Consider the following 24,711-nt stretch of genomic DNA (forward strand, 5'->3'; position numbering starts at 1 on the left):
CTAACTCTCACATCTTGCTTTAACCCATTTCTATTAATGTGTGTAGCACCATGAGGTGCCTTACCAGGCAAGGTCTTAACCTGCATCTGTCTTGGAGAGGAGAATCATGGCAACTGCCTGACCCTGCTTCTTTCTCCCAGAATTCTGTTCTGTCTACTCCATCCACCTAAGGGCTGGCCTATCAAAGGCCAAGCAGTTTCTTTATTAATTAACCAATGAAAGCAACAGATAGATGACACTCCCACATCATTCAGTCAATAGAGATAAGTTTTTAAAGATTGTCCCCAGCCCTTGTCTCAAACATTCTCTTTTCTTCCCGGTCCATTTCCATATTACAGGCCCCTTCATTGTCCCACAGTCATGTATAGAGCTGCTCCTGTCCTCAAGGTACTTCTAGCCAGCAACAAAAATAAAGATTTCTGAAACAGCAGCCCAAACAAACCATTCCCCTCTTAAGGATTTTCTGTTATATATTTTGATTACAGCAACGAAAAAGTAAGTTATATGGTGGCTCCAGTTTCTACATATTTAATCACATGGATAATTTTTAAGGCAACCACCTAAAGATGTTTTTTCTTGCCTAAGAATGTTCAAGTCACCAGTTTGGGTTCTGCCCTGTTGAGCACCATTAGCTACCTTAGTGGCTACCTGGGTCAAAGAGTAGGTGACGTTGTGCAGGGCTGTCACAGGAAAGGAAAGGTGTGGAAGCAGTAGATATAGATCAGCAGGCACAATATTGTCTTCCAAGCACTTTGGAAACCTCACTACTTAACAAAACGATTACCCCAGCTCTGTCACAGGGCCTCCTAGTGTACCCAGAAACTGTTTTCCCAAAACAAACAAACAAACAAACAAACTCCACTCAGACAATAAGACATCACACTATCAGCGTTTATGGCTGACTTGGTCAACAAGGGAGAGAGAAGGGCCCCAAGCATCCTTGCTGATGTTCTCTGCCTGGCTGTCACTTCAGATTTCAGCATTAAGAACTCAGCAGAAATTTTTACGCAGAATGGCTGGTTTAAGAACTGTTCACAGCCTGTGGAGTTTGTCTCCAGCAACCCATCACGCCTGACTGTCACGTAGTTCTCCAGGGGAGGCCAGCAGCTGGCGATGTTGCCCACGTGATGTACCTCTCTATCTTCTGATTTCCCTTCGGCTTTTTTCTGATTCTTGAAGGTGAAATACTTTGTAGAACATTATGTTCAAAATGTTCTCATTTTGTTTAAAACACAACAAACAAAATGTCTTGTGAAGGCATAAGGTTGCTTGGGAAATGATGCTACCCGTGGTCCCATCCCAGGGACTGGGTGGTTAAGGCGGTTGGATCTGCTGATTCTGTGCTTTTAGTGCATGGTGCTTTATTTTTAGAACTTGAGTTACTAATTACATTCATAACCAGAAACGATTTTTCAGTATGAAGCCTAGGTAGATATAAATATACGGCAATGAATAACCTGGATTTCAAAATACACCCTAGTTTAGATTTTTAAATTGGGATTTAAGTGAAGTACAATGTAATTTCGACAGTTTTTAGGACATACCAATCAAGTTAATATAACACATTGAGATCAGAGATCTCTTGGTGAGATGCTGTTTGAACTTTATAATGAATTAAAGACAGCCTCTTGAGGCATTCTTTGGCATGTTCAAGGTCCTGCTGGCCCTGCCTTGTATGAATGAATGACTTGGTTACATACAAGTGAGACACAGGCTGGGATTTGCTCATGACAACCAAACGTATCTCTTCTTGGGCCAGAAACAATGTGAGAGGTGACTGGCTAAGGTTTGGTACCAAAGAACAAAACTAATTATCTCAGTGGATGTTTTTTATTCTTTACAAAACAAAGTCAATAATATTTTCTATCTGTCCTACTATTTAGGATTTTAGGGCTCTGTAAAGTCGCCTCATGGTTAAGAGTACTCGCTGTTCTTGTAGACAACCCGGGCTTAATTCTTAGCACCAACGTGGCTGCCCACAATCATCCATAACCACTGTTCCATGGAATCCAGTCCCACCTTCTGACCTCAGTGGGCACCAGAAACACATGTAGTGCATATAAATACAAGTAGGATAAACATTCATACACATAATATTAAAAAGTAAGTAAATCTTTAAAATATTAAAATTAAATAAATAGAATTTTTAAAAGGTAAAGACAAGTTTATATTTTCCAAGCTAAATATTTCTTTATTTTAGACCTTCTAAATAAATTAGAATTTTCTCTTTTTCGGTATAATTTTTAACACAACTAAAAGTTTTATTTTAAGAATTAGCTTTATTAGCCAGGGATCTCTGAAGAAACAAACTGACATAATTTAATGGATTGGCTTACAATATGCAGTCTGGATAGTCCAACAGTGGCTGGATAGCCCATCACCCCGAAGAGGCTCAGAATCAGTCCACAAGCCTCAGCAGTCCCAGTCTGGTGCTGAACTGGAGGATTTCCAGAATGCTTTGTCTTCTGTCTACATCAGAAGCCTGAAGAAATTGATTCTAGTGCCCGTGAAGGAATGGTGCCGACAGGATAGATTAACTTGCCAGCAAGAGTGAGGGAAAGCTACATAAAGCAAAATTTCCTCTTTTCATGTCCTTTGTCCTTTTGTCTGGGCTGCAACCATAAGATGCTTTTCCTGCTTTCACTTATTATGGGAAAGAAAAATCCTTCACAGGAGTGCACAATGGCAAGTCCTTTTAGTTGATTCTAGATGCAGTCACATTGACAACTAAGATATCACCATTAAGCTCTCTTTGACTCTAAGAACCTAAGGGGACATTTTTGTTGGAGTACAAACACCAGCACTCACAGCCATGACTTCATAAGCCACCCATTAAGAATCAGGGGCCCAATATAACTGCAGTGGCCATTTCATTTGACATAATATTGATTTTTAAAAGATATCTCACTATTTATTCAGCAAGTAGTTCATTTTGTTTAAGATTTTTAAATTTAAGTAATGTTTAACTAACTTACCAAAGGTTTCCAGATAATGAAAGCTGACTAAAATGAAAATTTCTACTCCTAGAAAAATGATTCCAAGACTATACTTTGTTTAAAATGTAAAACTATTGGAAAATAAGACATAAAAATGAAGCTACTGGTATTGCTGGAGTGGCAAGAAGAAATCTTTCTGTAGGGAATTGAGAGAAAAGATCTTTGGTAAAGCTGTCATCTTCAATAGCTTGGACATTGTTGGCTGAAGCTATATATGCAGTGTAAGACATTTAATAAAAGAATAATTTCACTCTGCATCAGTTGCTAAGCTCTGGCTGTCCTGCCATGTCCAGAAGAGACTGTTTCGTAGCCATTTCCTCCCCATCATCTGTCTTTTAGAGTTTTAAACCCTTAATCCTGATACTCTCTGAACCTAGGAATGAGAGGGATATGGCATAGTTGTCATATTTGTGGGAGTATTCCACATGCATTTAGTCTCTGAGCTTAGAGTTGTTAACCACTGTCCACAGCAAAGGGAAATTAAAGCTACACTAATCTATGGGTATAGAGATATATAATTAGAGGACAGTTTGATACTATATAGATACAAAGTTAGAGGACAGTTTGATACTACATCCAGTTAGTAAAATAATAGTAGCAGGCTAACCAGTAGGGACCTATGAGCTTCCAAAACAAAGGGTCTCCACCCCATGTACAGTACCAGATAGGTATTTCCATTTGTGGAATGGGTCTCAAACTCAGTGAGAAAGTAACTTGTTGCCTCTATAACATTACACTCATGCATATCTTGACAGGTTGGTTCTTTTTGTATTTCATAGGTTCATAGCTGGGTAGAACTGTTATGACCTTCCTCTTCCAGAAGCCTACATAGTACCTTTCTGTGACTAAGGAGGACAGCAGTAAGAAAGATCGCTTCCAGATCAAGACTAGCTTGATTTGCTTGGGCCCTATGATAAAAATATTTGCTATCAGAGATACCACACTCTCTAGGACCTCCACAGTGGGAAAAAACCCAGGACCCCTCACCCAACTCCTTTGGCTTTTCTAGCCAGTCAGCAGGGACTTTCCTGTGGGTAGTCTCCCCCAAAACTCAAATCCATCCAGCAGCCACTCCAAACGACTAGCCACACCCCTCCCCCAAAGTGACCTATCTTCCTTCAACCTATGTGGAACTCTGAAACACATCTTGCTCCAATACTGAGGAGACTTAAGAGGTGAGTGGACACCTCTTATCAAGGTGGCACCCCATTCTCTAGGACACAGTGGGACAAAACCCTGGGTCCCTCCCCAAACTCCCTTGTCTTTTCTAGCCAGCCAGCAGGGAGTTTCCTGAGAGTAGGCTTTTCCAAAACACAGTCCCATCCACTTCACCTTCCAAGCTACTACCCATAACCTATCAAAGATCTGAGAGCTTGCTATAATACTGAGGAGATCAAGAGATTGCTACAACACTGAGGGGACCAAGAGAGAGCACCAAGAGAGCTAATTAGAAGAGAAGACCAAGAGAACAGGCATATGGAGACCTCAGAGACTTTCTGAGACAGACACTGACAGTATAGAGTAGACAAAGAAAAATTCCCAAACACTTAGACAGCTACTGCAAGGATTGGACCAAGATGCAAAGACACTGCCGGCCTCATCTGAAGGAAGAGATGAAGCAAGAATTCCTCTAACAACCTAAAAAGCAACAGAATCCAGTGGTCACCCAACAGGAAGACTTTATTATCCTAACCCAGAAGAAGAAAACAACTGTAAACATAACTTTATGAAAATGATAGAGAACTTTAAAGAGGAAATGAAAAGCTCCCTTAAATAAAGGTAGGAAAGACAAACAAAAAAACTGGAAGAAATTAATAAATCCCTAAAAGAAACCCAAGAAAAACAAGAAAAAAAAAAACAATCAAACAGGTGAAGAAAACAGTTCAAGACTTGAAGAGTGAAATAAAGGTAATAAAGAAAACAAAAACCAAGGGAAATCTGGATATGGGAATTCTGGGTAAATGAACAGGAACTACAGAGACAAGTATAACCAAAATACAAGATAGAGAAGAAAGAATCTCAGGTGCTGAAGATACTATAGAGGAAATAGACTCATTGGCCAAAGAAAAGATTAAATCCAATAAATTCTTTATAGAAAAATCCAGGAAAACTGGGACACCATGAAAAGAGAAAACCTAAGAATAATAGGGATAGAAAAAGGAGAACTCCAGATCAAAGGCACAGAAAATATGTTCAACAAAATCACAGAAGAAAACTATCCCATCCAAAAGAAGGATATCACTATGAAGGTACAAGAAACTTACAGAACACCAAATAGAGTAGATCAAAAAATTCCCCTCGTTATATAATAATTAAAACACAAAATATGCATAATAAAGAAAGGTATTAAGAGCTGCAAAGGAAAATGTCAAGCAACATAAAGGTAGACCTATCATAATTACATCTTACTTCTCAATGGAAGTCAGGAAAGCAAGAAGGTCCTGGATAGATACGCTGCAGACACTAGGAGATCATGGATGCAAGCCCAGACTACTATATCCAGCAAAGTTTTCAATCACCGCCGATGGAGAAAGCAAAATATACCATCACAAAATCAGATTTAAATAATAAGTATCCTCAAACCCAGGCCTACAAAAAGTAATAAAAGGAAAACCCCAACCCAAGGAAGCTAACTTCACCCACAAAACACAGGAAACTGATAATCCCCCCACCAGCATAACCCAAAGAAGGGAAACACATAAAAATTACTACCAAAAAATAATCAAGATTAACAATCACTGGTCAGTAATATTGCTTAATATCAATGGACTCAATTCGCCTATAAAAAGATACAGGCTAAGAGAATGAATATGAAAACAGGAACCAGCCTTCTGCTGTATACAAGAAACACACCTCAACCTCAAAGACAGACACTACCTCAGAGTAAACTGTTGGGAAAAGTTTTCCAATTAAATGGACCTAAGAAGCAAACAGGCATGGCTATCCTAATATCTAACAAAATTGATCTCAAACTAAAATCAATCAGAAGAGATTGAAAAGGACACTTTTGACTCATAACAGGAACAATCCATTAAGATATAGTCTCAATACTGGACATCTATGCCCCTAATAAAAGAGCACTCACTTATGTAAAAGAAACATTATTAAAATTTAAATTGCACATCAAACCCCACACACTAATAGTAGAAGAATTCAACACTCTATTCTTGCCAATGTACAGGTCACCCAGACAGAAATTTAACAGAGAATTAACAGAGAAATAAAGAGAACTAAGAGATATCGTAAGTCAAATGAACTTAACAGACATCTGTAGAACATTCCAACCAAACACAAAAGAATATACCATCTTCTCAGCACTTCATGGAACCTTCTCTAAAACTGATCACATAGTCAATAATAAAGCAAACCTCCACAGATACAAAAAAATTGGAATAATCCCTTGTATCTTATCAAATCATCATGGATTAAAGTTAGAATTTAACAACAATACTATTCTCAGAAAGCCTACAAACTCATGGAAATTGAACGGTGCACTATTGAACAACTACTGAGTCAAAGAAGAAATAAACAAAGAAATTAAAGCCTTCCTTGAATTCAATGAAAGTGAAGGCACAATGTATCCAAACCTATGGGACACCATGAAAGCAGTGCTAAAAGGAAAGTTCATAGCACTAAGTGCCCACATTAAAAAAAAAAAGGAAAAACTCACATTAGTGGTTTAACAGCACACCAGAAAGCTCTAGAACAACAACAACAACAAAAAATGCAGACACACCCTAGGAGGAGTGAAGACAGGAAATAATCAAATTGAGGGCTGAATCAACAAAATAGCAACAAGGAAAACAATACAAAGAATTAATGAGATGGAGAGCTAGTTCTTTGAGAAAATCAACAAGATTGACAAACCCTTATCCAAACTAATCAAAAGACAGAGAAAGAACATCCAAATTAACAAAATCAGAAATGAAAAGGAGGACATAACAGACACTGAGGAAATTCAGAGAATCATTAGGTCTTACTACAAAAACCTGTACTCACAAAATTGAAAAATGTAAAAGAAATGGACAATTTTTAGATAGATACCATATATCAAAATTAAATCAAGACCAGGTGAGCAATTTAATTAGACCTATAAACTGCAAGAAAATAGAAGTTGTCATCAAAAACCTCCCATCAAAAACCTCCCAACCAAAAAATGCTCAGAGCCAGATGGTTTTAGTGCAGAATTCTACCAGAACTTCCAAGAAGAGCTAATACTTATACTCCTCAAAGTGTTCGATATAATAAAAACAGAAGGAACATTGCCAAACTCTTTTTATGAAGCTATAGTTACCCTGATACCAAAACCACCAAAGACTCAATCAAGAAAGAGAATTACAGACCAATCTCACTCATGAACATGGATGCAGAAAATACTCAATAAAATGCTGGCAAACTGAATCCAAGAACAGATCAAAAAAATCATGCACCATGATCAAGTTGGCTTCATCCCAGAGATGCAGGGATTGTTCAAAATACAATAATCTATCAATGTAATCCATCATATAAATAAACTGAAAGAAAAACCATATAATCATTTCATTAGATGCTGAAAAAGCATTTGACAAAATCCAACACCCCTTCATGATAAAGATCTTGGAGAGATCATGGATATAAGGAATATATCTAAATATAATAAAAGCAATATATAGTAAGATGACAGCCAACATCAAATTAAATGGAGAGAAACTGAATAATTCCACTAAAATCAGAAGCAAAACAAGGCTGCCCACTCTCTCCATATCTCTTCAACATAGTTTTTGTAGTTTTGAAAATAGCAATAAGACAACAAAAGGAGATCAAGGGGATTCAAATTGGAAAGAAAGAAGTCAAACTTTTGTTATACACACATGATATGATAGTATATATAAGTGACCCCAAAAACTCTACCAGAGAACTCCTACAGTTGATAAATACCTTCAGTGATGTGGCACGATACAAGATCAACTAAAAAAAAATCAGTAGCACTTCTATACACAAATAATAAAGCAGCTGAGAGGGAAATCAGAGAAATATCTCTTATGGCCATATCCACAAATAATATAAAATATCTTGGGATAACACTAGCCAAAGAAGTGAAAGACCTACTTGACAAGAACTTTAAGTCTTTAAAGAAAATAATTGAAAAAGATACCAGAAAGTGGGACGATCTCCCATTCTCTTGGATAGGTAGTATCAACATAGTAAAAATGGCAATCCTACCAAAAGCAATCTATATATTCCATGAAATCCCCATCATAATTTCAACACAATTCTTCACAGACCTTGAAAGAGCAATAATCAGCTTAATATGGAAAAACAAAAACAAAAACAAAACAGGATAGCCAAACAATTCTGTACTATAAAGGAACTTCTGGACGCATCACCCTCCTTGACATCAAGCTTTATTATAGAGCTACAGTAATGAAAACAGCTTTGTACTGGCATAAAAACAGAGAGGTTGACCAATGGAATCAAATTAAAGACCTGGATATTAATCCACACCTGATTTTTTACAAAGAAGCTAAAATTTATACAATGGAAAAAGAAAGTATCTTCAACAAATGGTGCTGACAAAGCTAGATGTCAACATGTAGACGAATGAAAATAGATCTATATCTATCGCCATGCATAAAACTCAAGTCCAAATGAATTAAAGAACTCAGTATAAATCTGACCACACTAAACCTGATAGAAGAGAAAGTGAGAAGTAGTCTTCAATGCATGGGCACAAGAGACCAATTCCTAAATATAGCCCCAGTAGCACAGACACCCTGAGCAACAATAAATAAATGGGACCTCCTGAATTTGAGAAGCTTATGTAAAGGACACAGTCAATAAGACAGAAAGGCAACCTACTGAATGGGAAAAGATCCTCACCAACCTGACATCAGACAAATGACTGATCTCCAAAATATATAAAGAACTCAAGAAATTAAACATTAAAATTCTAAATAACTCAATTAAAAATAGGGTACAGAACTAAACAGAGAATTCTCAACAGAAAAATCTCAAATGCACAAAAGATACTTAAGGGAAATGTTCAACATTCTTAGCCATCATTGAAATGAAAATATAAACAATTTTGAGATACCATCTTACACCTGTCAGAATGGCTAAGATCAAAAACACCAGTGATAGCTTATACTGGAGAAGATGTGGAGTAAGGCAAACACTCATCCACTGAAGGTGGGAATACAAACTTGTATAGCCACTTTGGAAATCAGTATTGTGATTTCTCAAAAAAAATGGGAATCAACCTACCTCAAGATCCAGCAATATACCACTCTTAAGTATATACCCAAAAGATGCTCAGTCATTTTACAAAAGCATTTGTTCAACTATGTTCATAGCAGTATTATTTGTAATAGACAGAACCTGGGAACAACCTAGATGCCCCTCAACCAAAGAATGGATAAAGAAAATGTGGCACATTTACACATTAGAGTACTACTCAACAGCAGAAAACAATGACATCTTGAATTTTGCATGCAAATGAATGGAATTAGAAAACAATATCCTGAGTGAGATAACCCACAAACAAAAAAATGAATATGGTATATACTCACTCATAAGTGGATACTAGCTATAAACAAAGGACATTGAGCCTATATTTCATGAATGTAGAGAAGCTAAGTATTAAGGTAAACCCAAAGAAAAACATATATAGACCCACCTGGAAACTGGAAACAGACAAGATCACTTGACAAAATTGGAAGCATAGGGTAGGGGGAGAAGGAAGGATGGATGAGAAAGAGGAGGGGAGAAGGGGAGGAGAACTTGATGGAATGGGATAGTCAAGATGGAGGAAGGACAGAGATGAGAGCAAGGAAAGAGATATTTTGATTGAGGGAGCCATTACAGGGTTAGCAAAAATCTGGCTCTGGAGAAATTCCCAGGAATCCACAAGGATGACCCCTGTTAAGACCCTAAGCAATAGAGGAGAGGGGGCCCGATTTCTACTTGCCCTGTAGTCAGAGTGATGAATATCTTAAATATCATCATAGAACTTTCATCCAGCAGCTGATGGAAACAGAAGCAGAAACTTACATCGGAGCACTGGACTGAGCTCCCAAAGACCAGTTGAAGAGTGAGGAATGAGAATATGAACAAAGATGTCAAGACCATGATAAGTTCACCCACTGAAACAGTCTACCGGATCTAATGGGAGCTCACCAACTCCAGCCAGATTGGAAAGGAACAAGCATAGGACCAAACAAGTCTCTCTGAATGTGGCTGACAGTTAGTTACATGGCTGGAGCAGACTGAGGGGCCACTTGCAGTTGCACCAGGATTTATCCCTGCTGCTTGTACTGGCTTTTTAGGATCCTATTTCTTTGGATGTATATTTTATTCAGCCTAGATACAATAAGGAGGGTTTTAGACCTTTAACAAAGCAATGTGCCTTACCCTCTCTGAGGATTAGATCAGGATAGGGTGGGAGGGTAGGTGGAGGGAATGGAAGGAGGGAGGGAGTGGAAACTTGAATTGGTATTTTTTAAAAATCTAATAAGTAAAAAAGCCACATAAAGATGGAAAATACAAAAAAATATTGGTATCTATAGCAATAGAATTTTGCTATCAAATCCAGGTGAGCAATAAAGATGAATGACATTGACCTGTATTGGAAGGGTCTAAGATACCCCTGACCAATAGCTGTGTAGTAATATCCCACACTTGGCACAGACATTTCTATCTGTTATACTATGAGCTCTGAAGATAACATTATCCCTTGTTTGGGTTATTCCAATTAAACATGCATGTGCATGATGGGGGGTGAGTTTGTGTGTGAAGGAGAAAAGGGGTGATAGGGAGGGAGCTTTAAATGAGAGAAGGCAATGCAAGGGTGGAGCGCAGAAGGGAGTATGGGGAGGGACAACTAACAGTAAGGGTGTTCTCCACATTTTAACACCTGTCAAGTAAACTATGGATGTCAGTGCGTAATTATCAGAGTATAGTATTTTTCACTTATATTCTTAATGGTACATGAAGTAAAATAATAATTCTTTTGACAGATGACAGGACAGGCCTTTTCTGATAAATTATTGAACACAAAGAGAAATAAAGTACACAAAAGAATAAAGAAAATGAATGAAAAAACCCAGCTATGAAATAAAAACACCAATGACTACCCTGATGACTGGAGGTTACTGTGTGAATCCTTGGAATTTCCAAAACAAATTAGGTACAATAGCAAATGCTGCCACGGCACCCACCGGTCCTTACACCTACAGGTCCAGCAGCCAGAGTGAGGATGGCAAAGGAAGATGTCTCTCATACAAGATGGGGAGTGGAGGTCAGCAGATATTATCACAGTTGTATAAATGGAGACGGAAATTTATTTTTCCAAAAAAGAATTCAATTGGTCTTTAGTTTTGCTCCCACGTTTGAGATTGTGGTACATATGCCTAATGGTGATATATTAATTCCGTTCATGTGGGTGTTCCTGTGTTCTCATCACATTTATTTTGTCCTGGTTGCCTGTATCTGGAAAATCACAAGTTCTGCCGCAGCATGTCTAAACTCTCCCCTCTCACTAAGTTTCCCTTTCTTCTCTCCTGGCAAGATTTCCTCAGGGTGAAAATATCTTCACTATGCAGCCTGTGACTTTGCCTGCACCTTCTGCTTTGGATAGTCACATATACACATATGAGCACAGGTACCCACTTACATGTGCAATTGATTCTTAACATTTTCCTTTTTCCTAGATCTATAGCCCAGAGCTCTTTATAAAATTTATTTTCATCACTTAACACGTTTCCTCTTGAAGATTTGTACTAAATACATTTATAATATTAATAATACAGTAATAGGCAGAATCCTCACTGTTTTTGAATTTAATTTCTCAATGGTCCTATGCAGCCTAATATGACACCAGACTCACTATGTCGCTGTAGCAGAGGATGATCTTGAACTTCAGAACCTGTTGCTTCTACCTTCCAAGTGCTGGGACCACAGACACGTGTTACCATGAGCAACTGAGGACCAAACCAAGGACTTTGTGTACTCTAGGCAGCACTCTTCCAACCAAGTTACACCCTGATTCTGAATTTTTCATATCTTATAATGGTCCAATGGTTATTTTTTTGCAATTTTTATAATTATATCCAGCTTTATATTGCTAATTTTATACAGTAATAGGATAACTTTTGTAAAAAAATTTATGAGATTGTAACAATGCATACTTAAACTTAATATTTTTAAATGGATATGGGAGCTTCATTTGATTGGAATGGGAGTTCAGCTGACTCTGAGTGAGCTCCTCATCACGGTGTCATTCATCTATGACACTTCCTTCTCCATGACTTCAGGAGGAGTCTTGTGCCTGCAGAACATAGTCATTTACACCTGACCAAGATTTCAGGATAATATGAAGAACTGCCTATAGAGAAGTATACGAATATCAAAGGAATCGTGGGATGGAGTTTCTCAGAGAGAAATGCATGATTACTCCCGCTAATATAATGGGCTTACTGAGGGGGAAGTCAAGATCTTGATAGGGCAAACCACAGAGACAGCTGACCCGAGTTGGTGGGAGCACAGGGACTCAGTTCATAGCTAGGGATCCTGTGTGGGACCAAACTAAGCCCTCTGAATGTGAATGACAGTATAGTGGCTTGGTCTGCTGGGTGGAGGCCTGGTAGTGGGAGAAAGACTTATCCTGGGTGCATGAACTGCCTTTTTGGAGCTCATTCTCTATCGTGGAATACCTTGCTCAGACCTGATACAGGGGGAGAGGTTTGGTCCTGCCTAAACTTGGTATATCAGATTTTGTTGATTCCCCAAGGGTGACCTGACCTCCTCTGAAGAGGGGAAGGGGGATGTGGAGGTGGGAGAAGGGGAGGGAAAGGCAACTGGGGCTAGCACGTAAAATTTAAAAAAATAAAGTAAAAATAAATAATGGGCTTGTCGATATTACTTTTGCTATTATATATTAATACTATTTAATTATTAATATAATATTAATATTTACTATTAAATGAGTAAAACACATTTGAGAACAACATTTAGTCTTCTCTTCTATGTTTCTAGAGACGTTCTCCCTCCCATATCATTGAAGGAATCCATGTGCATAGGCCTGAGGATAACACTCAGTGATAGGGTGCTTTCTACCTATCTCAATTCTAAGCACCAAAATAAATAAACACACAAATAAATGAATAAGCAAAGTGGGGTGATTGTGTAATAAATAATTTTAATGAGAGCCATTGCTTTGTTAATCATGTAAAACATCCAAATAAATAAACAAAAGGAAGAAAACTAGGAAGCCAGTAGCATGTGGAAGTCAGACTGAAGGATGGAATGCATGCTTGTGTTCTCCTGGAAAGACTGGTCGGAGCACTGAGTGAATGACATTGGCTGCTTACATTCTTGCTCCTTGTATTTGTGTTTGTCTGACCTTCAGGAAGCTATCTTTGCTCCTTTACTTCTGACACACCAGCACAGCGTGTCTTTGAACTTTCTTCTTAGTTCTCTATCAGTTTTTGGGCACAATTCCAGCACCTAGCTGATTTTAGAATTCAGGCAAGCTGTCTGCTATCTCTCTCTATCCATAATTTCCTATTGCTCTGCATACAGTGGGTTGCTGTAGAATATTATTTTAAGATGTGCTACATTTATCAATGTTGTGGAACATTTGTTTTAATGATGCAAAGATGTGCTGCATGCTTTTATGTTACGTTTGTTTGACTCTGTGAAGCTGTGTTACTTTGCCAGCCTTTAAACACTGATTGGTCTAATAAAGAGCTGAATGGTCAATGGCTAGGCAGGAGAGAGAAATAGGCAAGGCTGACATGCAGAGAGAATAAATAGAAGAAAGAGAGAGAAAGAAAGAGAGATCATGTAGCAAGAAATGAGGCCAGTCACTACAGCTACACAACCAGCAACAGAGTAAGAAAGAAAGAAAAGTTACACAGAAATAGAGAAAGGTAAAAGTCTAGAGACCAAAGCTAGATGGGATAATTTAAGTTAAGAAGTTGGTTAGAAACAAGTCAAGCTAAGACTGGGCATTCATAAGAATAAGCCTCCATGAATTTATTTGGGGGCTGGGTGTTGCCCTCATCACACCCTGCCAAAAGCCAAAAGAATAAAAATAAGAAAACATTCAACAACAGTGCATCATCCTTCAGTTAGACAATTGGACTTTGGGGAGTCGCATTGACTAACCAAAGTCAGTGACATAGTCACAAACTGTTAGCAGCACATTTTGATCTGTGGTCAGATGTTAAACCTTCTTGAACTCCTGTGTTTAATTCTGCTCCAACACGAAGGCAGAACGTATGACTTGCATTTCATTTTATTGGAGTTGAATTCCTAGTTCCAAGTTGTTCTCTTTCACTCAGCTGGTAGGGCATACAGAGAGGACACAGACTGTCCAGGGAAGAAGCTGATACATAGAGTATTTTGGGGGCTTACTGATGGTGTCCCCTCCCTGCACTTCAGAATGAAGCAAGGTTGATGGTGCTTAGCCTGACGTAGGGAGGTTAAAGGGAAATGTGGTTGCATCTTTGTTGCTGCTGGGAGTGCGAGGCTCTCCTCAAGGTCAGCAGCCAATGATGGAAAGTGCTCTCCCATCTGAAGAAGCACAATAGTACAGGCGAGCCTGTGGCACTCAGGGAACTGACACACAACTTGGCTTGGGCTTGGACATGGGCTTGACTGCACTTGTCCCATTGGCCGATCACTTCAGTATCAACAGATGACCAGCAGACATTTTAAATCTAAACACCGCAGCACTCAAACCCAGTTAGATCACATTTCTGTAATTAAGAACCTAGAGTCTGCACCGAGCCCAGTGGCTTGCGTCCAAAGGGAAAGAAGCAAGGTCCAAGTAGCATCTGCTTGAAGAGCCCCACTCCCCAGAGAGCATTCTTCCAGAATGCCATTGAAGACAGAAATGCTCTCTGAACTGCAGCTCATCCTGTCATCCACTTCAGAAGCTCTAGTCATTACTTTTCCACGTATTACAATGCTGGCCATGGATGTAGGTAAAAACTCAAGGAGCAGAGAATTACTGTGAAGAATGAACTTGCACTGGGAAGCTTGGCCCTTACCAGTATGGTTTTGAAAGTACCTTTTTTTTTTTTTGGTATCATTCAATATATAGAAATAAAATCTCCTTGCTGTTTTTCATTCAATGAAAATTAAAATTGAAAATGTCTTCTTGCACATTACCAAAAGAACAATAAGCAAAACACAAAGTCATTTCCCTCCAAAGTACATTTTAGGATTTGGGTTCCTTGGCACTGTATGCTACTTCGCTATTCTTAGACTAAGTCAAAGACTTCTATTTAGAAAATGAAATCAGCTGATGTAGCAGTCTATATTATTGTTGTTGGTTTTCACTCTTTTTCCTCTTAGCTCTTTTGCAGTATGTGTGGGGGGCTAGCTCCCAAATAAATACACAGAGGCTCATTATTTCTTATGAATGCCTGTCCTTGCGAGCTTTTCTTTTCTTAAATTATCCCATCTTGTTGAAGGAGAGAGGGCCTGCTTTTCCTCCCATCTGCCCTGCTAGGATAACCCCTGAAATAATCACATAGAATTTGTATTGATTAAATCACTGCCTGGCCCATTAGCTCTATCCTCTCATTGGTTAACTCTCACATATTGATTAACCCATTTCTATTAAATCTGTGTATCACCATGTGACTGTGGCTTACCAGCAAGATTCTAACCTATGTCTGTCTTAGGCAGGAGATTCATGGCATCTGCCTGTCTGTCTTTCTTCCCAGCATTCAGTTCTGTCTAATCTGCCTACCTTGTTTCTATCCTATAGAAAGGCCAAGGCAATTTCTTTATTCAACCAATGAAAACAACACATAGACAGAAAAACCTCCTACACCACCATTTTTCTTTGGCCTCAGGGGATTTATCTTTCTCTGTTCCTGTATACCTTTTTTCTCTTTTTATTCCATGTCTGGCTGTGTAACTGGGTGGCTGTGTGGCTGCACCCCTGAAGTCCTCCTCCTTCCTCTCTTGTTCCTTCTTCTCTTCCAAATTTCTCATTCTATTTTTACTTTCTGCCTGCCAGCCCCCACCTATCCTTTCTCCTGCCTCGCTATTGGCCATTTATCTCTTTATTAGACCTTCAGGTGATTTGAAGAGGCAAAGAACCGCAGCTTCATAGAGTTAAACAAATGCAGCATAAACAAAAGCAACACACCTAAACATAATATTCTACAAGTTTTTTTGTTCTGACTCAAATGAGAATTGAAATTGGAGTGCTTGCAGGCTCAGACATAACATATCAACTGAGTCTCAACACAAATGAGATGCCAGACGACTGAAGGTCAAGGGTTGTATTGGCAGGCTATTTGCATGCTAAATTCTTTGTCAACAACATTTGCAGCTATTTGAAAACTGTAATTATAAAGGCCAAATTTTAAGAAGAGATAGGAAGACATACCTTCATTTGGTAGATAAAAACCATTCATAATTGTTTGTATCTTCCCCTGACTTCCCCTTGGAAGTCATTTCTGAAACTTCATTTAGTACTTTACCATCAAATGCAACAGTACCTTAGTGGACTTTCGTACATACTTTTCAAATTTGGGTCTATTTTGTTAGGCGTTTTTCTGATAAACTGATGACAAGCTTTCATTTTGTGTATAAATTGCTATATAAACTTGTTAAATATATTAACACCGATTAACTATATTTCTCTCAACAGAGTGATACTCCTTCCTTTTTTTATTTGATTTTAATTTATTTTTAATATAGTTAATCTTATTGTTGTTAGGGAGATTCTAAATCATTCATTTTTAATAGAAAGATATAACTCTTTGAATCTAGGCAACATAAACTGAAAACAATATCATGTAATGTTAGCCAGAATGATAGCACTTCCTGTAACTATATTTTTCTCTAAAAGCTGCATATATAAATATGTAGAAAGATAGAAGATAAAGATAAGAAATTATAGATAAAAGATAGATAGATAGATAGATAGATAGATAGATAGATAGATATACAGACAGATGAGTGGATAGATACGTAAATCCATCAATCCTTCTATACAGAGATCACAAGGCAGAAAGACAGAGTGAGAGAGGAATAGATTGAAGAAGTAAGGCTTTACTGCAACCATGATTTCAGCTGCTTTTTCTCTTATTATTCATTAGTTTCCAAGCTGAATATCTTCAAAACTTATTAACAGAACTACTCTTCCATATTACCCCAAAAGATGATTGCAAGCAGATTTCATATATAGATCTTTAATTTTATGGAAAGCATCTAATTTTATAATGGCATTTTAAACTCTCGCTCATTGGCCTAATTTTCCAAAGTCTATATGCTTTTAGCTTAAGTGTGACTTAAATCTGCTATGCTGTTTCTGCATTTTTAGAAATCCTGGATGTAACATAGCCAGATGTGAATATCTGTCTGCCACTTATGAGTGTTGTGAATAGGAATGATGATGCTTCCCACAGGGAGTTGCAGCCAGGGCTTTTGGTATGGTGAGCAGGTGGTACTGGCACATACAGTATCTAGTAAATGGATTGCTCTCACACACATGTGCTAACCTAGAAAACTGAACCAGGAAAGTTTTGAAAATTCCAGCTTTACAAAGGATCTGGCCCATGATTGCACCGTCAAAAGATGCAGAGCTTTCCCATACTCTATGGTGTCCCAGCTACCTACCAGGTAGCTGTCTAGCCAGAAAAGCAGGATAAAATAAAGACACACACAAATCCCACACCCTCTCTCTCCTCCCTAAAGCATGTTTCATTTTGCTTAAAGATTCATCTCATCAAACTCAGGTAAATTTTGTATGATTTTGGGCTTCCAAACCTTCTTAATAGGTCTCTCTATAAAACTTGGCAGGTGACTTTGTGGGTTGATTTTTGCCAACTTGAAACAAACCTAATATATCTGGAAAGAGAGATTCTTTTTTTGTTGTTTTGTTTGTTTTTTTGTTTTGAAACTGAGACTCTCAGCTGAGAAAATAACTGTAGGCAACTCTATAAGACATTTTCTTAACTAATGACTAATACGGGAGAGTCCAGCCTACTATAGGTGATATTGTCCCTAGATAATCAGTCCTGGATGGCATACAAAAGCAGGCTGAGCAAGCCATGAAGAGTGAGTTAGGAAGCAGCATTCCTCTGTAGCTTCTTCTTTAGTTCTTGTCTGCATTTTCCCACATTATGTTTGTTCCTTCTCTGACTTCCCTGTATGATGTACTAAAAGCTGTAAGATGGGATAACCCTTTCTTTCCCAACTTGTTTGTAGTTATGGTATTTATTTACAATAGAAACTCCAACTAAATCATAAATTGGTATCTGGAAAGGGGTATTTCTACAACAGATCCAAATATGTGTTTCAGACAGGAATATGGTGGCAAGCTTTGGTCTTGGAAATGTCATTAAGAGTTCAGGGCTTTTCATAGTAACATTAATGCCATAAATTACTTTGAAAACCCACAGTATTCAAAAATCTGGTCTCTTTAAAACAGTCCAAGGTGCTTGGATATAACTGCATCCCAGTGTGATGAACTACTGTGGGAGCTTGGAAAATAAAACTGAGAAAAGGGAAGCCTGGTTGAAGACATTTCAGAGGGAGGCAAAAAAGCTCTATCAGGATTATTTATGTAATAATTTGAATTAAAATTTGTGATTCTAGTCATCTGGGCCTGAAGAATCAACAGTGATTAACAAGAGATCAGCACCACTTAAGTGAATGAATCCTTTGCTTCCTGGGACAGTTGATGCTGAGTAGTTGGATCTAAGAAATTAGCAGCAATTAAGAAGAGTCTATTCTCTAGGCTGTCATTTTGTCTGATTGACAGTGTCCTTTGCCTTACAGAAGCTTCTCAGTTTCAAGAGGTCCCATTTATTAATTTGTTTAATAGTGTATATGCTACTGGTGTTATATTAAGGAAGTGGTCTCATGGTGTGCAACAATTCTGTATTTGGTCAATTATGTTTTAAATAAACGCTGATTGGCCAGTAGCCAGGCAGGAAGTATAGGTGGGACAACCAGACAGGAAGTAGAGGCAGGTCCATGAAAACAGGAAAATTCTGGGAAGAGGGAAGCTCCCTCTGCAGTCCTGCCCAGACACAGAAGAAGAAAGATGTGATCTACACTGCTGAAAAAGGTACCGAGCCACGTGGCTAACATATACTAGAATAACGGGCTAATGTAAGTTATAAGAGTTAATAAGAATCCTGAGCCCATGGGCCAATCAGTTTATAACTAAGGTAGACCTCTGTGTGATTTCTTTGGGACTTAAAAATTGCGGGAACCAGGCAAGACAGAAAACTCAGACAACATGCATTCAAGGCTACTTTCTACTTTCTCTTCAATGAGATTTCGTGTGCCTGGATTTAGGTCTTTGATCCATTTGGACTTAAGTATTGTGCTTTAGATAGATATGGATCTATTTGCATTCTTCTACGTGTTGATATCCATTTATGACAGCACCATTTTTGAAGATGTTTTCTTTGTTCCATTGTATAATTTTAGCTTATTTGTCAAAAATCAGATGTTCATAGGTGTATGGCTTATTATTAGGGTCTTCAATTCAATTCCACTGGTCTACCTGTATGTTTTTATGCCAGTGCCAAGCAGTTTCCATTACAGTAGCTCTATAACAGAATTTGATGTCAGGGATGGTAATGCCTCCAGAATTCCCTTTATTGTAAAATGGCAGTCTACAAAATGAGAAAAGATCTTCACTAATCCAACATCAGACAGAGGAGTGATTTCCAAAATATATAAAGAACTCAAGAAACTAGACATCAAAATATCAAATAATCCAATCAAAAAAGGGTACAGATCTAAACAATTCTCAACAGAAGAATTGCAAATGACCAAAATACTTAAGGAACTGATCATCATCCTTAGCCATCAATGAAATGAAAATCAAAATGACTCTGATATACCATTTTTCATCTGTCAGAACAGCTAAGGTCAAAAACAATAAAGATAGCTATGCTGGAGTGGATGTGGAGTAAGGGCAACACACCTCCATTGCTAGTGGGAGTGAAAATTTGTATAGTAACTTTGAAAACCAGTGTGGAGAGTTATCAGAAAATTGGGAATCAATTTACCTCAAGACCCACTATTACCACTCTTGGTAATACACCCAAAGGATGCAAACTTATACCACAAGGACATTTGCTCAACTGTGTTCATAGCAGCATTATTCATACCAGCAAAAACATGGAAATAACCTAGACACCCCTCAACTGATGAATGGATAAAGAAAATGTGGTACATTTACACAATGGAGTACTACGCAGAAGGAAACAACATTGACATCTTGAAATTTGCATGTAAATAAATCTAACTAGAATAAACCATTCTGAGTGTGGTGACCCAGATCCAGATAGACAAACACAATATGTATTCACTCATAAGTGGGTATTAGACATAAAGCAAAAGATAACCAGCCTATAGTCCACTATCCCAGATGAGCTAGGTAACAAGGAAAACCCTAAGAGACACATACATAGATCCCTCTATGAAGGGGAAGCAGAGAAGATCTCCTGAAAAGATTGAGAGTATGGGGAGAGGAGGAAGGAGGGTGAAAGGGGAGTGGGAGGGGAGAAGAGGAGGGAGCAGGAGAACAAGAGGGAACAGGAAGCTCAAGAAGAGGGAAGGATAGAGAGGGAAAGTAAGGAAAGAGAGATCTTGATTGGGGGAGCCATCAAAGTGCTAGTGAGAAACAAGGCACTAGGGAAGTTTCTAGGAATCCACAGGATGACCCCAATTAAGACTTTAAGCAACTGTGAAGAGGATGCCTAAACTAGCCTTCCCCTGTAATCATCAATAGAACCTTCATCCGGCTACTGAAGGAAGCAGATGCAGAGATCTACAGTGAAGCACAGGGCTGAGCTTCTGGAGACCAGTCCAAGAGAAGAAGGAGCAATAATATGAGCAAAGGGGTCAATACCATAATGATGATACCCACAGAAATAGCTGACCTGAGCTAGTGAGAGCTCACTGACTCTGAACTGATTGCAGGGTAACCTACATAGGACCAAATTAAACCCTTGGAATATGGGGGACAGCTGTGAGGCTTTTGGAGTCTGTGGGGTCACTGGCAGTGGGATCAGGTTTTATTCCTAATCTTTGAACTGGCATCTCGAAGTACATTCTCTTTGGAGGGATACCTTGCTCAGACTAGACATAGGTGGGAGGGCCTTGATCTTGCCTCAAAGTGAAGTGTCAGACTTTGTTGACTCCCCATGGTAATCCTTACCCTTTGGGAGGAGAGGATGGTGGTGTGGGGGAAAAGGGTGGGTTGGGAGGAAAGAAGGGAGTGGGAATGGACATAGCTATGTAAAATAAGAAAATATTGTACTAAAAAATTCTTATTAAAAAAGAAAGAAAAAATAAAATAAGAATTATTTTTTCATGAAGAAAAAGGAGAAGAAAAAGAAGAAGAGGAGGAGGAGGAGGAGGAAGAGGAAGAAGAAGAAGAAGATAAAGAAGAAGAGGAGGAAGAAGAAGGAGGAGGAGGAGGAGGGAAGGAAAGAAAGAAAAAGAAAGAGAGAGAGAGAGACAGAGAGAGAGAGAGAAAGGAGGGTTTGCACATAGAAGCTGTGGTCCAGAAAAGACTGAGGCTTCGTCTCATTCTGTCAGCTACATTTGGTAAAGTGTAAAAGTTACCAGGATAGTACTTGTTTTGAAGGCATAAAGGTGTCCCACAGAGAAGCTCAGGGTTGGTCCTGTGTGGCAGAGCTGGAGTCCTTAAAGAGTCCTAGAGAGGCAATTGGTGATGGGGCAAGCTTAGTTACAGTAGAAGACCTGGGTTTGAAGTTTTCATGGAGAGAAATAGAAACTTGCCACTATGTGACAGGGTCAGAGTTGCTGAAGAAAGCCTAGGAGATGCTCTTGGTGAAAGTGCAGGACAGTTGCAGCCTGAGCCCCCAGGATTTTGGAATAGCAAGTACCAGGGAATGACCACAAGAGAAGCAGCCAACAGTGAAGTGAAACTGACCTAAACCTAGGAGACAGACTTCTTTTGCTATGCATAGCATAGGCAAAGAAATACCAGTGTCCGAGCCCTTAGAAGCCCAGATGACATTGTGTGGATCCTAGATATTGGACACTGAGTTCTTTAACTGGAAAATTAGAAAGTTTTGCTTTGTTCAGATTATGAATGTGCCTGGTTCTTCTGTCCCAGGGTAAGGAAGTATTTCATCCATGTTTGATTTACAGGAGACCCACAGTTGAGAGACTTGGGATACTTTAGAAAGACTTCAGAATTTTAGAGAGCCTTTGGGTATTTTAGAGCTGCTTTGGATATTTGGGGAGGGATTAGACATTGAAAGTACCCCTGGATGTTTAAAAAAGAGTGCATTTTTAAAAACCTAAGAGGACTTTCTGTTATCATTCATAACATGGGGTGTGACCCATGGCGGGTCCCACAAGGGGTGGTGGTGGGTCACCAATGCCTCAGTGGGTCCCCTGGCAGGTGGCCTAAGGCCACATGGGAGACAGATAGATATGCCATGCAGAGAGCTTGGGTGTAGAGTTTAATTAGCAGGCATTGGAGAGAGAAGGGAAGGGAAGAAGTGGGGAGGGGAGAAGGGGAAGGGAGAGATGAGAGAGGCAGAAGCTGCCTCTTCAGAAGAAAGGACAGAAAGAGAGCTGGGCTAGAGAGGAGGCAGGAGACCCCTTTGCCTCAGAGGAAGGGGAAGATTGGGAGTGGGCGGGGCTTGTCTCTTAAAGGGACAGGGTACACAGATGACAGGCCAGGCCAGCAGATTACAACACTTTCACAGTGCTTTATGTTTTGAATTGTGATGTTAGTATTAGTATGAGATCTTGGGGGTGAACAAGACAGAAAAGCGCATGGACTAGTAAGTTCTGTGTTATGTTTTAAGTTGACAAGGAATCAAATGTGCTGGTTGGCTTTTGTCATTTTATCACTTAGGAAGAGGTATTTGTTTTTTTTTTTATTTTTTTATTTTTTTTCCATACAGATTTTTTTGTTTTTGTTTTTTTTTAATTTATTTATTTATTAAGGATTTCTGCCTCCTCCCCGCAACCGCCTCCCATTTCCCTCCCCCTCCCCCGATCAAGTCACCCTCCCTCATCTGCTTGAAGAGCAATCAGGGTTCCCTGACCTGTGGGAAGTCCAAGGACCGCCCACCTCTATCCAGGTCTCCTAAGGTGAGCATCCAAACTGCCTAGGCTCTCCCAAAGCCAGTACGTGCAGTAGGATCAAAAACCCACTGCGATTGTTCTTGAGTTCTCAGTATTCCTCATTGTCCTCTATGTTCAGCCAGTCCGGATTTATCCCATGCTTTTTCAGACCCAGGCCATCTGGCCTTGGTGAGTTCCCGATAGAACATCCCCATTGTCTCAGTGTGTGGGTGCACCCCTCGCGGTCCTGAGTTCTTTGCTCGTGCTCCGTCTCCTTCTGCTCCTGATTTGGACCTTGAGATTTCTGTCCCGTGAACAAATGGATGGAAATAGAAAACACTATCCTGAGTGAGGTAAGCCAGAACCAAAAAGAGGAACATGGGATGTACTCACTCATATTTGGTTTCTAGCCATAAATAAAGGACATTGGGCTTATAATGCATGTTCCTAGAGAAGCTAAGTAAGAAGGTGAACCCAAAGACAAACACATAGGCATCTTCATGAATATTAACCTTCATCAGGCGATGAAAGGAGGAAGAGGTATTTGTAATTGAGAAGATGCCTCTAGAATATTAGCTTGCAGCGAGTCAGTAGAACATTTTCTCAATTGGGGGTTGGTAGATGATGTGGGAGTTCCCGCTGTGTGCTGTGATTACCATTAATGAATAAAGAAATTGCCTTGCCCTGTTGAGAGGGCAGAACTTAGGTAGGCGGGGAAAACTAAAAGGATTGTTGGGAGGAAGACGGCAGAGTCAGAGAGATGCCATGGCTGCCACAGTCAGACCCGTGCTGAATCTTGGCAAGTAAGCCACTGTCACGTAATGATATACAGATTAATAGAAATGGGTTAAATTAATATAAGAGTTAGCCAATAAGAAGGTAGAGCTAATGGGCCAGCAGTGTTTTAATTAATACAATTTCTGTGTGATTATTTTGGTTCTGGATGACCGGGATGAACAAGCAGCTCCTCCTACAGGTAGAGAAGCACTGGTCTCATTTTAGGTGATGCTGTCCCTTGGCAGATGGTCTTGGATGATGGGAGGAAACAGGCTGAGCAAGCCATGAGAACAGGGTCCTTATGTCACAGCTTCTGCAACTTTGTGTCAAGACCCAATATTTGGTTCCATAACAGAATGTGGGAGTGGCAAAAGGAGACTCTAGGAAAAGATTCTAGACGTGAAGCAACCAGAAGTTAACTCAAAATCAAAGGTAAAATTTGGCCGTGATTACTGCAAGCACTGGTCCATGCATGATAGTGGATTTCACTGGTGCCTTGATGCTGACCGCAACACCCCTTTTCTTAGTAAATGTCAATCAATGATGTCTGGATCACCTCAGCTCAGATTCAAGATGCTTGCTATGTTATAAACCGCAGTGTTTTCGTGTACATACACATTTCTCTATTTTCACTCCTCAGTGTGGATCAAATTAGTATATTTAGATTGTACTTTGTTTAAATATTTAATTTGTTATTGGAGAAATGCTTGTTTGAGTTTCATTAAAAACAAATATTCTTATTTGAGATGAGAACAGAATTTCCTACAGTTTCTGAAATAGGTTTATACATATTCTCCATTTTACAGTGGGGACTTAATATGTAGCAATTTTCTCGCATTGATTACATTAAAACCAAAAT

The sequence above is a fragment of the Microtus pennsylvanicus genome, chromosome 12, assembly GCF_037038515.1.
Source record: "Microtus pennsylvanicus isolate mMicPen1 chromosome 12, mMicPen1.hap1, whole genome shotgun sequence".
Classification (NCBI taxonomy): domain Eukaryota; kingdom Metazoa; phylum Chordata; class Mammalia; order Rodentia; family Cricetidae; genus Microtus; species Microtus pennsylvanicus.